Source organism: Bactrocera latifrons, unplaced genomic scaffold (assembly GCF_001853355.1).
Source record: "Bactrocera latifrons isolate USDA-ARS-PBARC rearing strain unplaced genomic scaffold, ASM185335v1 scaffold_49, whole genome shotgun sequence".
Lineage (NCBI taxonomy): Eukaryota > Metazoa > Arthropoda > Insecta > Diptera > Tephritidae > Bactrocera > Bactrocera latifrons.
In genome coordinates this window covers 1,304,101-1,317,321 of record NW_017537145.1, presented here as the reverse complement: position 1 = coordinate 1,317,321, position 13,221 = coordinate 1,304,101, and the positions used below count along the sequence as shown (strand labels likewise).

Genomic DNA, 13,221 nt, shown 5'->3' with positions numbered 1-13,221 from the left:
AATTACACAAAAGTCCCAAAAAGTAAAGGGATTCGGCAATGTTTACCTATTTTGGGTGCAGAATGAATAAAGAAATATGCTGTAATTACTGTTGTGTTGCCCCTACCGCGATTTAACGCGCCTAAGTGTATGCTGTATAAATAAAACTAAAAAATTTATGTTTTTCTGCGTATATCACTTAATTAAGGATGGTATATGAGTGTGTGAAATCAACGAAAGATGTCTACTTCTGATAGCGTAACGGTAGCTAGCTTTCTAATATTTCGCTAATGTTTTGTAATATATGTCTAACATATTTCGCTCTCGGCTTGAGCGTGAAGCAACTGGCTGTATGTTGAGGTTATGCAATGCTAAGAAACTACTAATTAATAGAGAGTGTTAAATTTGAGATTTGAGATTTGAGATTTAATAAATAACTTTAGCCATAATTTTGCTGAAAGGCATCAGTTGAATAGCATGAAAATATTCAAGTTTAGATATAATGAAAAGAGGTGCAGAACAATCCATTTTAGCATGCTGTATAGTAAATTCAAAGGCAAAAACTTCAAGTTCTGGCTTAAAATTTGGATCCTAAAGTACTAAGTGCTTGAGCAAAAAAAAATTTTTTTTTTTTTTTTTGGATATAACTAGTTGATATTTACATAAAAAAAATTGACGATGTTTTATATAATATTATATAGTTATATTCTTGTTGTATATATTCTTTTCTATTTAAGAAACTTATCTCCCAATAGGACCAATAGGACAGTGTTTGCGTTTGTATGAAACAGTAATCAAAACTACTTTACGTGAGGATATAATTATGCAATTTATAACAAAATTTATACTATATCTACCATAATATCTAACGATATGATGATAATTTTTTAATTTGTTAAAAGATATTGGTGGCTTAAACAACAAACTTATAAATAAAAAAATAAACCAACGAGCAAGCCACCTATCGGTTAAATATCCAGTTAACTACCCAACAGCGCTAACAAAAATTATGGTTTTTTATCGCCAAATTGACAAACATCTAACCGAAACTCTAACGTATGTGTTTATCGTAACTGCATCATGAGCTATCAAAGGTAAATAAAGTTGCACGGTGCATATTTGTTAGTTGTTAGAGAAGACAAAAATGTTTTTGCTGAAATGTGTTGGGTCTTTCGAAGAGACCGTTTTGATATATATGTAAGTACACTGTGTTCAAGATATTAATAATCAGCTTCGTAAACGGATTTAGCTTCATTCAAAATATTTCTTTGCGTAGACATATTTTGCTCCAAACTGACACGGAAGTTGGCGTAGCGATCAATGTCTGGCAGTGAAGTCTGATTATATTTAAGAATATGTAAAAAATATTCCGGAACTACGAACAAAAAAACAACATGATAAGAAAAAGCTAACGTCAATTGCATTGAATAAAAGGTTATAGAAAGATATTTATCTTAAGTTTCCAAATTAAAAAATTAACCAACGTACAAGTCACCAATCGGTAAATCAACCGGTTAACTATCCAACAGCGATGTCAGAAATTTTGGTTAAACTTCCTGCGGAAATTTTCAAAGCCCAACTGACTATGTATAGTACGTGTGATAAATCTTGCCGCATGAGCTCCTTGAATTTGTTCGGTCAGCTTGTAATACGGCTATATGCTATAATGTTCCTATCCGAACACTGTCTGTGGAGATAACAGCATTTATTTCTCAAAATTTATGGCAATTTTCCCGAAGTTATGCAGTCAAATAAAAAAGTTTTCCATAGTAGGTCTTGATATTGACCTATCAGCTTGTACGGCAACTATATCAGTTAGTTAGTTAGTTATTTACCCAATATCGGCGGTTCCAACTTAGCGGTAACTTCTTGAGAAAGTAAAAACGTGTGCAGACTTTCAAATGGATATCTCAAACAGTGAGGATAGGTCAGGTTATATGGCTGATCAAAGATCGCAAGTAGACTGCTCTTTGTAGTGATTTGTGAAGCCACAGAAAAGTAGAGCTGCTATGTTCAAACTTTTAACTACACAAATTTGCATATTCGTTTAATTTCCTCTCCCGTCAGTTTGGTGGGATGACTAAAGGACTGTCCTAAACCCGCGACAGTCAAAATGGTGTTGAGTTATTTCCACATCATTTTCTTCCATACAGCTTCAGCATATGGCATCTGGGAAGATTCCCAACCTTACAACATGGACGACAATAGGCCTGTTAAAAGCCCCACAACTAGGAAGTGTCTATACTTACTGAGGGCAAAGAGATCGCTTCTGCGATCGATATTTGCCTAACATCAACAACTGAACCTTCTAAACACGTTTCACATATTTATTTTCTGGGTTATTTCTATTTTAATTTTACTTTATAATTTACAAATTAACACTCCACCAGCGCTCCACTTTCTGGAACACAGTGTGATCCGAATCAAAATCAATTTATATTTTCAGTCAATTAAATGAACGAGACTGGAATTGACTGCACTTGATTATATATTATATTATCATATATTCCATATATTTTTTGCATATCAAATAATGCTCACGTGCAAGCAAAGAACCAAGTGAAAATCATTAACTAATTAAGCGTGAAAAAATTTCGCGCAGCGCTGCACGGCACTAGTACCAACAGGAACAACATGTCGGGCTTCAAGCGCGTTTGAACGCGTTGCACACAGTCAACAATTTATATAATGCCAATAAATGAAACAATGTTTGGGAAAAAACTGAAAACAAGCACTTTGCAGCACAAATTGTGAAGGAAAAGAAAGCAAGAGAAGCAGCCGTCGTACACATAATTCCCATTGACAGTGGCGATATCATGGGTTGCGCTTTTGTGTCAACTAACAAGTGATGCATTTTTCCGGGCGCATTGCAGCAACAACCGTGGCAACAATAACAAACTCACATATATATATATATACAAATATATAAACACATACAATATAACATGCTTTTTCTGCGCTCCAGCGGCAAATTTGTGACTCTGACTCTGTTGGACTGGTGTCGACGCTGCTGCGATAATTGCCGCGCTGCCATGCCACAAAGTCGGCAGAACGCGTCGGCGGTTCGTTCCCAAAGCTCGAGCCACTTTTTTTATTTGGGTCAAAAGGTTTTCAAGTAAGTTTTTGTTATTATTATGTGCGCATTGTACTCGCTTTGCTGTTTCAAAAGCACTTCGCTCAGCAGCCTAGCTGCAAGCCAATGGTTGGAGTTGGAGAGATGTGTGTGGCGATGCGGAGTGTGGATTGTAATGATGCTCTGATGGCCCTTATAAATTAAAAACAAGCGAAAAATCGCGGCAATCTCTTAACAAGTGCGACAATGTTGCTTTTCATTTGCAGTTTGTGTAAACGCAGACAACGTCTCAGTTGTAGTAAGAGTGCTTTTGGCCGCGAGGAGTTCAAAAATATAACATATTCCAACAAGTCTACAAATGTATATATGTGTCTCTGTTTATAAACACCCACTAGGAAATAACAAATATATGCAGTGCAAAATATAAGCTCTGACTAAATGGCGAAAATAGTGATGGATGAAGAAGAACCCGCTTTAACAAACTACCAAGACGAGGTAAAAACAGCTCTAAGACGGATTAGGAGCAACAAAGCTACAGGTGCCGATGGATTACCGGGTAAACTGTTTAAATCCAGTGCCGAGGAAATAGAGCTTGTTTTAGCTGGCAAGCATGTTTTGGTCAGATGGATTGAATGTATGCCCAATGATTGAAATATGAGTATCTATCCACAGAAACAGATCCCGTAGTCTGCGCTAATTATCGGGGGATCAGCTTTCCTAACTTTTCATATAAGGTTCATTCGACAGTGTTATGTGGAAGACTTAAGTCCAATGTAATTAAACTGAATGGCCAGAATAGGCCAGATATAATAAGTCAAGCTTTGGAGAAAACCCCTGACTTATCGTCTTTCGACAGCATTGACAGGTTGTGCAAAATAATGTTGACCGCAATCATGAGCTCAAAATCAAGTGCCGTCGGCGCAAGCTTTTCCAGCCTAAAAAAAAAGAAGCGGTTATCTTGTGATATACGAATGCGCTGATTTGGCAATGTCGTTCGCATGCTGTGCTCCAACGAACAACTCCTTTGACGTGGGATCCATGGTTATACAGCGGACGTAAGGCCGCCCACGCATCCAATGAAAAGACCAAGTGCATAAGAACCTCTCTGTTCTGGCGTGAACTCGCCAAGCATAGAAGCAACTTTTGTGTTCCCGACCCACTGCTGTATTCCCAAAGAAAAAGAACATGGCAATCAAAAAACAGCAAAAATTCAAAGTACTTATTATCATTTCCATTTCTCTGAAAATATGAAGAGTGATTTTTCACAAGAATTTCTCTCATACAAATGCCCATAGGTATTCATATATTTCATATAGGTGGCAACAGTTTTTAATTTCAATATTTTTATTTATTGATTCCTCACGCATGCAACAATTTGCATTGACGATCAAATATGCCTGCGCTGAGAGCAATGGCACTTTTTCACTTAATCCCCAGTGATTTTCCACCTTTCAGTTCATGTTTGTATTGCTACGTTACCGTTGCTATACAGTTGTATTAATTTTAATAACCAATCCACTTCTGGTTCCGTTGTTTGGTTTTGCATTGTTGAATTTGTTGTGTTGCGTCTGTGACATTTGACCAATAAATATGATATTTGTGCAATATTGAAACAGAATTTCAAAGTAGTAGTAGTAGTGTATTTACGATACATTAAGGTGGTACTCATTTCGTTGCACTATATATACTTTAATATATCAGTGGTTAAACCATCTTCAGAATTATTTGTTTCCGTTAAATTATGTAGCACCCTAATGAGACCACGTGTTCTGCTGCAGGCCTAGTTGCACGTTGTATGCATTGTGGTTTGCGGGCACCTGCGTGTAGTTGCATGCAGCTCTGGTCCATACACTACGCCATTGTGGCACCTCTCCCTCATCTAATTGCCACGTGAATTCCATGAAAGTATGCACAACAATTGGCGATTGCAGTTAAACCCAGGTCAACTTAAATAGGCTCGCACATTTACACTCACTTTATGCTTAAATACAGTTCACGGACGCGTACGTGTATTTATAGAATCAAACAAGCGACATTGTTTACCAACATTGGTTATTGCAGCAGTGTATTTAATACATTTTTAAAGCATTTCCAATTTAAGTTATACAAATTGAATTGTATGCTATTTTTATAGCTTGAATAGTAACACCAAGAAGGAAAAGTTGGAGAAATATATATATATTTATAAATAAACACCTTGATACGCTGAGTCGTTTCAGCCATGTCCATCTTTATGCGCCCCTTAGTCCTCAATTTTTGAGATATCCAAACACGTATTTTTCCCCCAAGGAGAATCATATAAGTATATGGTATAGCATATATCTAGCTGTCATACAAACTGATCGATCAAAATGAAATCCTTACTTCAAGTGAATAGTCTATATTTACCTAATACTAATCCAAGTAGAGGTACCTTTTCAAAAGCATTTTCTTGACAGAACAGGCGTAACTCGTGTCAAGTTATAATGTTATCTTTGTTCAGTATTGTTTGGCATTTCATCACGGAAAGAATAGCACCTGAAGAACGTTTACTAAACATTCAACTTTATTACAAAAATTCACGTTCTGTAAAGAATACTGAGCATACCATTTGAAACACCATCAACCATCTTGAGGCCCAGCATTCATTATAGGATAATATTCCTCCGAATAGACCATGTCCAGGACGTAGTGAAGAATATATAGCAGTCGTAGCTGAGAGTGTACACGAAGAGCGTGGAATGTCGATTTGGCGCCGTTCGCAGCAACTTAGACTGGCATATGGAAAGACTTTGCGTTTAGATCTTTAATTGACGGCGTACAAAATACAGGGTGTGCAAGAAATGAAGCCACTCTATGGGCTCTTGAAAAGTTCCAAGAGGATCCGACATTTTCGATCGAATTTTTATTCATTGGGGTTTAGCAAGACGGCGTCATTTCCCACACATCGCATCAATCAATGGATTTATTGAGAGAACACTTCGCGAAGCAGATAATTTCACGCTTTGGGACGGTCGATTGGCCACCAAGATGGTATAATAATACACCGTTGAACCTTTTCCTGTAGGGATATGTAAAGTCTAAAGTCTATGCAGGCAATGCCGCTTCGATTCAGGCCTTAGAGTAAAACATCACGTCAGTTACCAGTCGAAAAACTAAGCGTAGCAAATTTATATTTAAGCATTGAAATAATTTTAAACAAATTTTATACAAACTCACCATTTTGTTTTATTTTTTATATTTTCAGTATTGGCTCAATTTCTGTAATGAAATTAAAAATGTTTGGTTAATATAATAATTTTTATACGAGGTTGTGATAATGTTAGCCTAAATCATAATTAGAAGACATAAAATGTTCAGAATAGATATGGAAAGGGAGTAACATATGAGAAGCAATAATCAAAGTGTTTGAGTGAGCCTTCCTTAATAGTTATATTTCACAAATATATTTCTACATTTATTATATGGTTGATTTGAATTATTGTTTCAATTAATATACAGCAGCTCTTAACGGAATTTGTAGAATCAAGCCAAAATAATATTAGATGAATTATTATGTATGAATGTAGTTTTTATGAGGATACAGATTTTTACTTTCACAAACTGTAGTTATTCAAAGGCATATTATTTCCTACACTTCTAAGGAGGGATTTAAATATTTGTAAAGAGAGCATATCCACATCTTCGAATGAGCTTAATTCACGTTCATTAGCTATTTCACCCTTTCACTCCTTAATAAAACTTGAAAGGCTAATAACAGCTATATTTGAAAGTGCAATAATACACTAAATATTACATCAAGAACAGAGAAGCCGATGCTGAAGTGAGCTTTTTCAAGGATGGGTCAAAGCTAGGGGGGAGAGTCTTCTGTAACGAACTCTCCGTCAAGCTTAGCTTTAGGCTACCGGACTATCCTCACTTGAAATAGGATAAAGCTTTATTTTACTTACTTTATCATCAGACTCATTTGGGGTATGGTTAAAGCGGAGTCGCTGGAAACTGCCAAACCGATGAAAGAAGGTGGGATGGAAACAGCCAAGCACTTTCTTCTCAAATGCCCAACCTTTGCAAGTTTATGTTTAAAAATATCGGCCGATATGCCTTCAGCGAACCAAGATACATAGCCGCTTGGCTGATTTATGAGGGTCTTTAGATAAATTTGATGGAAGTTCTTGCTTCCAAAATATACCGGTATTATAAGCTGTCCAAGTGAGATCACTATGTCGATCGACCATTTAACCTAACCTAACCTAGTTTTCAGATACCGATTAAGACGACACTAACGCTTGACTTTAGATGGTGACAGTTTTAGTTCAAAAGTTCAAAAGTTGATAAAGACATTTCTTATTGTGATAGCGGCAAAAAACATTCCAGAGTTACATACCAGTTACGTTAGAACGGGAAAAAGTAGTACTAATAAATTTGCCACTGAATAGTCATACTCTTTCGATAATATACATAAACATATAAACATATAACATCTTGCATAACATTACTTTATTTATGAATTTCATTTATAATTATTAATATTCATTGGTAATTGCAAAATACTCGCTCATACGAGCTGCAGCGATTACGTGAAGAAAATAATTAAAACAAATTATTAACATTTCAAAGGCAAAGCTGTTTTTGCTTAGGTAATATCTCGTATATTCCGAAAGTAAAAGGTTAGTGAGCTTAACTGCGCGAGTATTTAAATTTACAGTTACATAAACGATTTGAATAATATTAGCGTTAGAACTTGTGTACAAACAATGTTTGCAGTTCCGATAACTATGTGTTGACTATATTAAGGACTTTTGATATCTACAATCACAAGCAAACATACTTTATATAGTTCAAGAAAGAGCATCAGCTTTATAAGTCCCTAGACATTTTTACTAATTAAATGCTGAGAGCCCACGCTGGGCTGAGCGCAAATTTTACGCAACACTTGAACAACTCTTTTACCCAAAAGCTTTGTTTAGTAGATGCCTAAATAGATTCACAAATTTATTGCATACATTATAAACAGACTAATGAGATATGTGGTTGCCTCATTATCCTCCAAACATTCTCACATTAAAAGGTACAACTGAACATTAGCGTAGTTTTATGTAGCACCACTTCCAGCTTCCAAAGCTTTATCCATGCTTAGAAATCAAAGCCATGTCCTCAAAGTAACAGCTATTCGATGTAGTTAGTATTCCCGGTACGGCAACAACTTAATTAAGCACTGAGATGAACATCTATTTATTAGAGTTCCCATTAACGTAAATGTGTGCAACAATTAAAATATGCCTGCAGTAAGTTTAACTAGTTAGAAACTACTTCACAACTAGTTGTAATACGGACTAGCTTAAATAATAAATACAATATATATACTTTCATCATACGAATAACAATTATATATTCAGGCTTTGATGGCTTATGTGTTTCATCGCATTCATGAATATATCAATCAGTTAGACAAGCACATATTTAATTGAATTATGGAGCAATTCCTTGGGCCAAAATTTTTTAATTTTGAAATTCGTTACATTTAAACATCGTTCTATTAGGGAATAGAGGCTAAAACTTTTCAAGTCTTGTTGAATTCCACGCGTGCCTAGTTATAAAGCGATGTAGTTTGACGCTTCACTGAATCTACTACTGTGGGCAAAAAGTAGTAAGAGTTTTTAATTTAAATTTCGCGCGAAAACCTTTCGTCAAAATATTTGTTTTCTATGTTGGTATGACTCTCAGTAACATCTGTACCAAATCAAAAATCAAAATAGTCATTACTCCTTAGTAAACGCTCGTCTCTCCGAAGTACATTAAGTGCATTCGCCGATTTTTACGATGAGTGAAATTAATCAACAAAGTTCCATTAAATTTTGTGCGCGGAATTAAATTTGTGGTGCCGAAACGTTCAAAATATTGTAAAAGGCCTTCGTGATAATTGTTTGTCGCGAGCAAGTGTTTTCCTTGATCCAAATTATTCAAAGAGAGTCGAGAACACGTTGACGAAGAACCACGTCTAGAACGGCCATCAAAATCAACTGATGATCAACACTTCTATAAAATAAAGGAATTGGTGCTAAAGAGTCGATGATCAACAGTCAGAGATCTTACTGGTATCGTTAGAAAATCATCAGGTCATCAGTAAAAACTTTTTTGAAGACAATTTGGACCTATGAAAAGTGAAAGCACAATTGGTTCCAAAACCACTCCATTTGCTCGAAACCAGTATGTCATGAAACATATTATTTCTAGCGATTAGTTTTGGATCTTCTTCGGAAGGAGACAATCAATCGGTGTAAAAGTCAAAATAAGTCAAAAATCAAGGTTTCGTTGACAGTTTTCTTCGATTACCGAATTCCTTCCGACCGGCCGACAAGAAATACTATTTGAGTGACACTCGTATGCTTTGTCTGCGCGAAGCTCTTTTTGAAACGAAGCCAGAATTATGAGGCAATCGTGCCGCAATCATCATATTCGCCTGATTTAGCTTCGGTTATATCGTTTTGCGTCAATTCAAGACATTTAACGTGAATGACGACGCGCATTGAAAGCCATTCCGGAAAATTTCGCGAATTCAGAAAAGGTTGACACAACTGTATTTTGGGTAAGGCTTATTATTTTGAGGAGAACAAATTAAGAATTTTAAAATTATAAACAAAGTCTCCCTATATTTTACTCACAGCAGTATGCTCTATACTAGTAATAAATTCTATAGAATAGCCACAGTTCTGAACTACCAAGTCTCTACTATCTACTGTTTATATTTTATATGCAAAATTATATAAAATTAAATAAAAAATAAAAATTATTATTAGTTAACGAGGAGAAGATTGAACAAAAAACCCAGATACAAACCCACAGACTACCTGTAAACATTTGTCTATATATCCTGAACAGGGTATATGAAGTTTGAACACTCAAACCGAAACGTTAGAAACCTTATAACATAGATTCTATATAAATAATCAGCATGACTCAACCAGATTTAGTCATATATGCGTGTCTGTATACCAAATACGCGAACAAGTCGCTCGGACTTTGAGATATTGAACCGATTTTTACACATGTAAATTTTTCTCATTTTATATCAAATGTGTCAACTTTTGGTTTTAAACTAAAGTTTTTAGTTTGCTAAATTGACTAATGAATGAGCACTTTAATTATAAATATTTGCTTGATCCGTAATTGAAAATTATTTTCTTAAGCATATCAGATAAAAGTTCAGTTGTTTTCTGATGCTCTACTTGTTTTAAGTAAGTTCTTCACAATTCGTAAGCTAGCTTCGCGTCAATTATTAAATTAGCACTTTCAGGTATGTATTTGCATTTGGATTGGATTTTTGCAGTTAGTTTTGAATTAATGTCATTACTATCTACCTAATTCAATTAAAATCAGTTTGTCGCAGTTATGGCATTGGGATCAAATGAATTTTTTGAATTGCGTACTAAGCACTTTAGTTTAGTTGATTTTTTTTCTTCTTTTTGAATAAATGGATAATTCCCGGGAACATTTCAAGTTGCTGCTAATAACGGCGTACCTAATTAAGTGGCTTAATGACTGAGGATAGCACAGCAAAGGTAGGCAACAACATGCATGACAGCATTAATTGACTGTAAGAGCATTAAATATTGCTTAGCAATTCAATTAGCTATCAGAGTAAGCACGCATATACTCGTACATACTCATATACAGATCTGTGTGTGTTAGATTTCATTTTTCAAACACAATAATTTGCCTTTTAATAGATATTTGCTCTAAATATTTTCATGAATTTTCACGTTTCACGACTGCTTTGTGTTTTCTACGTACACATGAACCGATGACAGAGAAGGAGAGGAAATACTATAAGCGAGGATATTTTATATCGAATATACTCATAACACACAATTACGATGTAAATAGAAATTTTTACGCTCCCGATATTCATTCCTTGCTAAAATTATGTAGACCGACCAATTAGAAATCTTTCTTACTACTGTATCAAACCGCAAGTATCCATTCAAAAATAGTTCCGTAAACAACAAACAGAGCGTTATTGCCTTACTCAAATATAACAACATTATAGGACGAGAAACCCCCTACTGACAACGACCATGGCAAACGCATTAAGGACTATGATTTAAGGGCATACTTAATTGATATCACCGCCGTCCAAGAAGTGCGATGGACGAGGCAAGGACTGAAATGAGTAGTTACTGGAGGCATATACTACAGTGGTTATATAAAGGAGTGCAAATCCGGTGAGAGATTCATGCTGGTAGAGAGAGTCCTATAAATAAACGTCTAGCCATAATCCAAAGCGAAGTTTATCAACATATCGCTGATTTGCACCCATGCCCGAAGGAAGAGAAGGACGATGTGACCAAAGATGTATTCTATGAGCGCTTGGAGCGCACCTATAAGAGCTACGCTCTCCACGATGTCAAAATCGTGCTTGTCGACATTAACGCGGGCAAAGTAGGAGACAACGCTTGTGCGGTTATAGCTGAGTTTACAACAACGCGCTAATCTTTCTACCTTTTCGCTGTTTGGCGTCAATTGGAAATTCCAAGTATAGCCAGACCTTTTTTCATCTGGTATTTCCAACGGAATGGTGGTCTCCATCTTCCTTCGTTTCCCCCGTTGGGCACGGATACTTTCAGAGCTGGAGCTTTTTCATCTATTCGGACGATATGACCTAGCCAGCGTGGCCACTGTCTCTTAATTCGCTGAACTATGTCAATGGCGTCGTATATCTCGTACAGCTCATCGTTCCACCACTGCGACATTCACCGTTGCCAACGAGCAAAGTACCTTAAATCTTCCGCAGAACCTTTTTTTCGGAAACTGATAACACAGATTCATCAGATAACATCGTCCATGCCTCTGCACCAAATGGAAAAACAAGGATGATGAATTACTTGTAGAGTTTGGTCTTTTTTCGCCAAGAGAAGTCTTTACTTCTCAGTTCGCTACTCTTTCGGAATTAGCAACTGTTGTCAAGAGTTATGCTGCATTGGATATCGAGGCTGCCGTTAATAATGGTTGCAATATAGACGAAATTGTCTGCGACTTCGAAGTTTTGATTGGCAACAGTAACGTGGGATGACGACTGTCTGTTTGACGACAGGAGATATTTTGTCTTGTCCTCGCTCACCACTAAACCCATTTGCTTCGCTTGCTTATCCAGTCTGGAGCAAGCAGAACCAACAGCGCGGTTGTTGAAGCCAATATGTCAAAATCATAGGCAGCTGTACCCGCTTATAGAATATTGTACCACTCCATTCAGATCTGCAGCTCGAATTATTTTCTCCAGGAGTAGATTAAACAAGTCGCCGAAATTATTATTGAAACATAATTGCAAATCCCCTTGTTTAAAAAAAACACATTTTGCAATTAAGTGAAGCTGGTGCGCTGTAAAAATAATTATTTTCAAAGAACAACAATTTTATTTTCCGCGTCAAAAAAACGTAATGAAAACATAGTACAAATATGTTATCAGTAAAAAAAAAGCAACAAAAATGGAACATAAAAGAGAATTAATCATAGAATTCCCCTTGACAGTGAAAACATGCTCCAGTGCCGACATACGCACACTCTTGTATATTATATTTATGTTATGTTATGTGCTTGCTTACAGCGGAATGAAAAATACTCATGTAGCCACGCATGTAAATACTAGCAACACTGTCAGGTAGTCGTAAGAGCAAGCGTGACTAAGGCTACATTAGCAAAATATGTAGGTATTTGCGAGTACGAGTACGAGTACAAGTGCGGGTATGTATTAGCGAATAGATGTGGTTATGTGTGCGCATAAATGCATGTTATGCCCGAGTATGTTGTCTTTATCAATGCTTTGCTCAGTCGAGCGCATTAGAGGACTGACCACCAAACCAAAGCGAGAAGACACTGGAGCGGAAAATTATCAACACAGAAAACGGAAGCAAGCAAAATGAGACCAAACACATACACCAACATTGCCAGAAACAAAGCAGTGATTTGCATAGAATCGATGGAGCTACTGGACTCCACTTGCGAGAAATGGACGACGAATAAATCAAAGGGAGCGTAAAACAAAATAAAGGAAATTGGAGCAAAATGAACAGTAAATTAAGCACTGAAATCAGTTGGCAATTTAAGGGTGTGCGAAATGCTGGACCCCAGACAGGCGCAATAACAAAGGACGATGCCACAAAGCGAAATGAAGTGGGAATTATTATAAGCTAGGA

At 36.3% G+C, this 13,221-nt stretch overlaps 1 protein-coding gene across 1 annotated transcript in view; it reads right to left on the bottom strand.

Moving 5' to 3' along the window:
- The window catches only part of LOC108973587, a gene marked incomplete in the record, with an annotated part of 146,942 nt that overhangs the window by 39,867 nt on the left and 93,854 nt on the right, over positions 1 to 13,221 (bottom strand).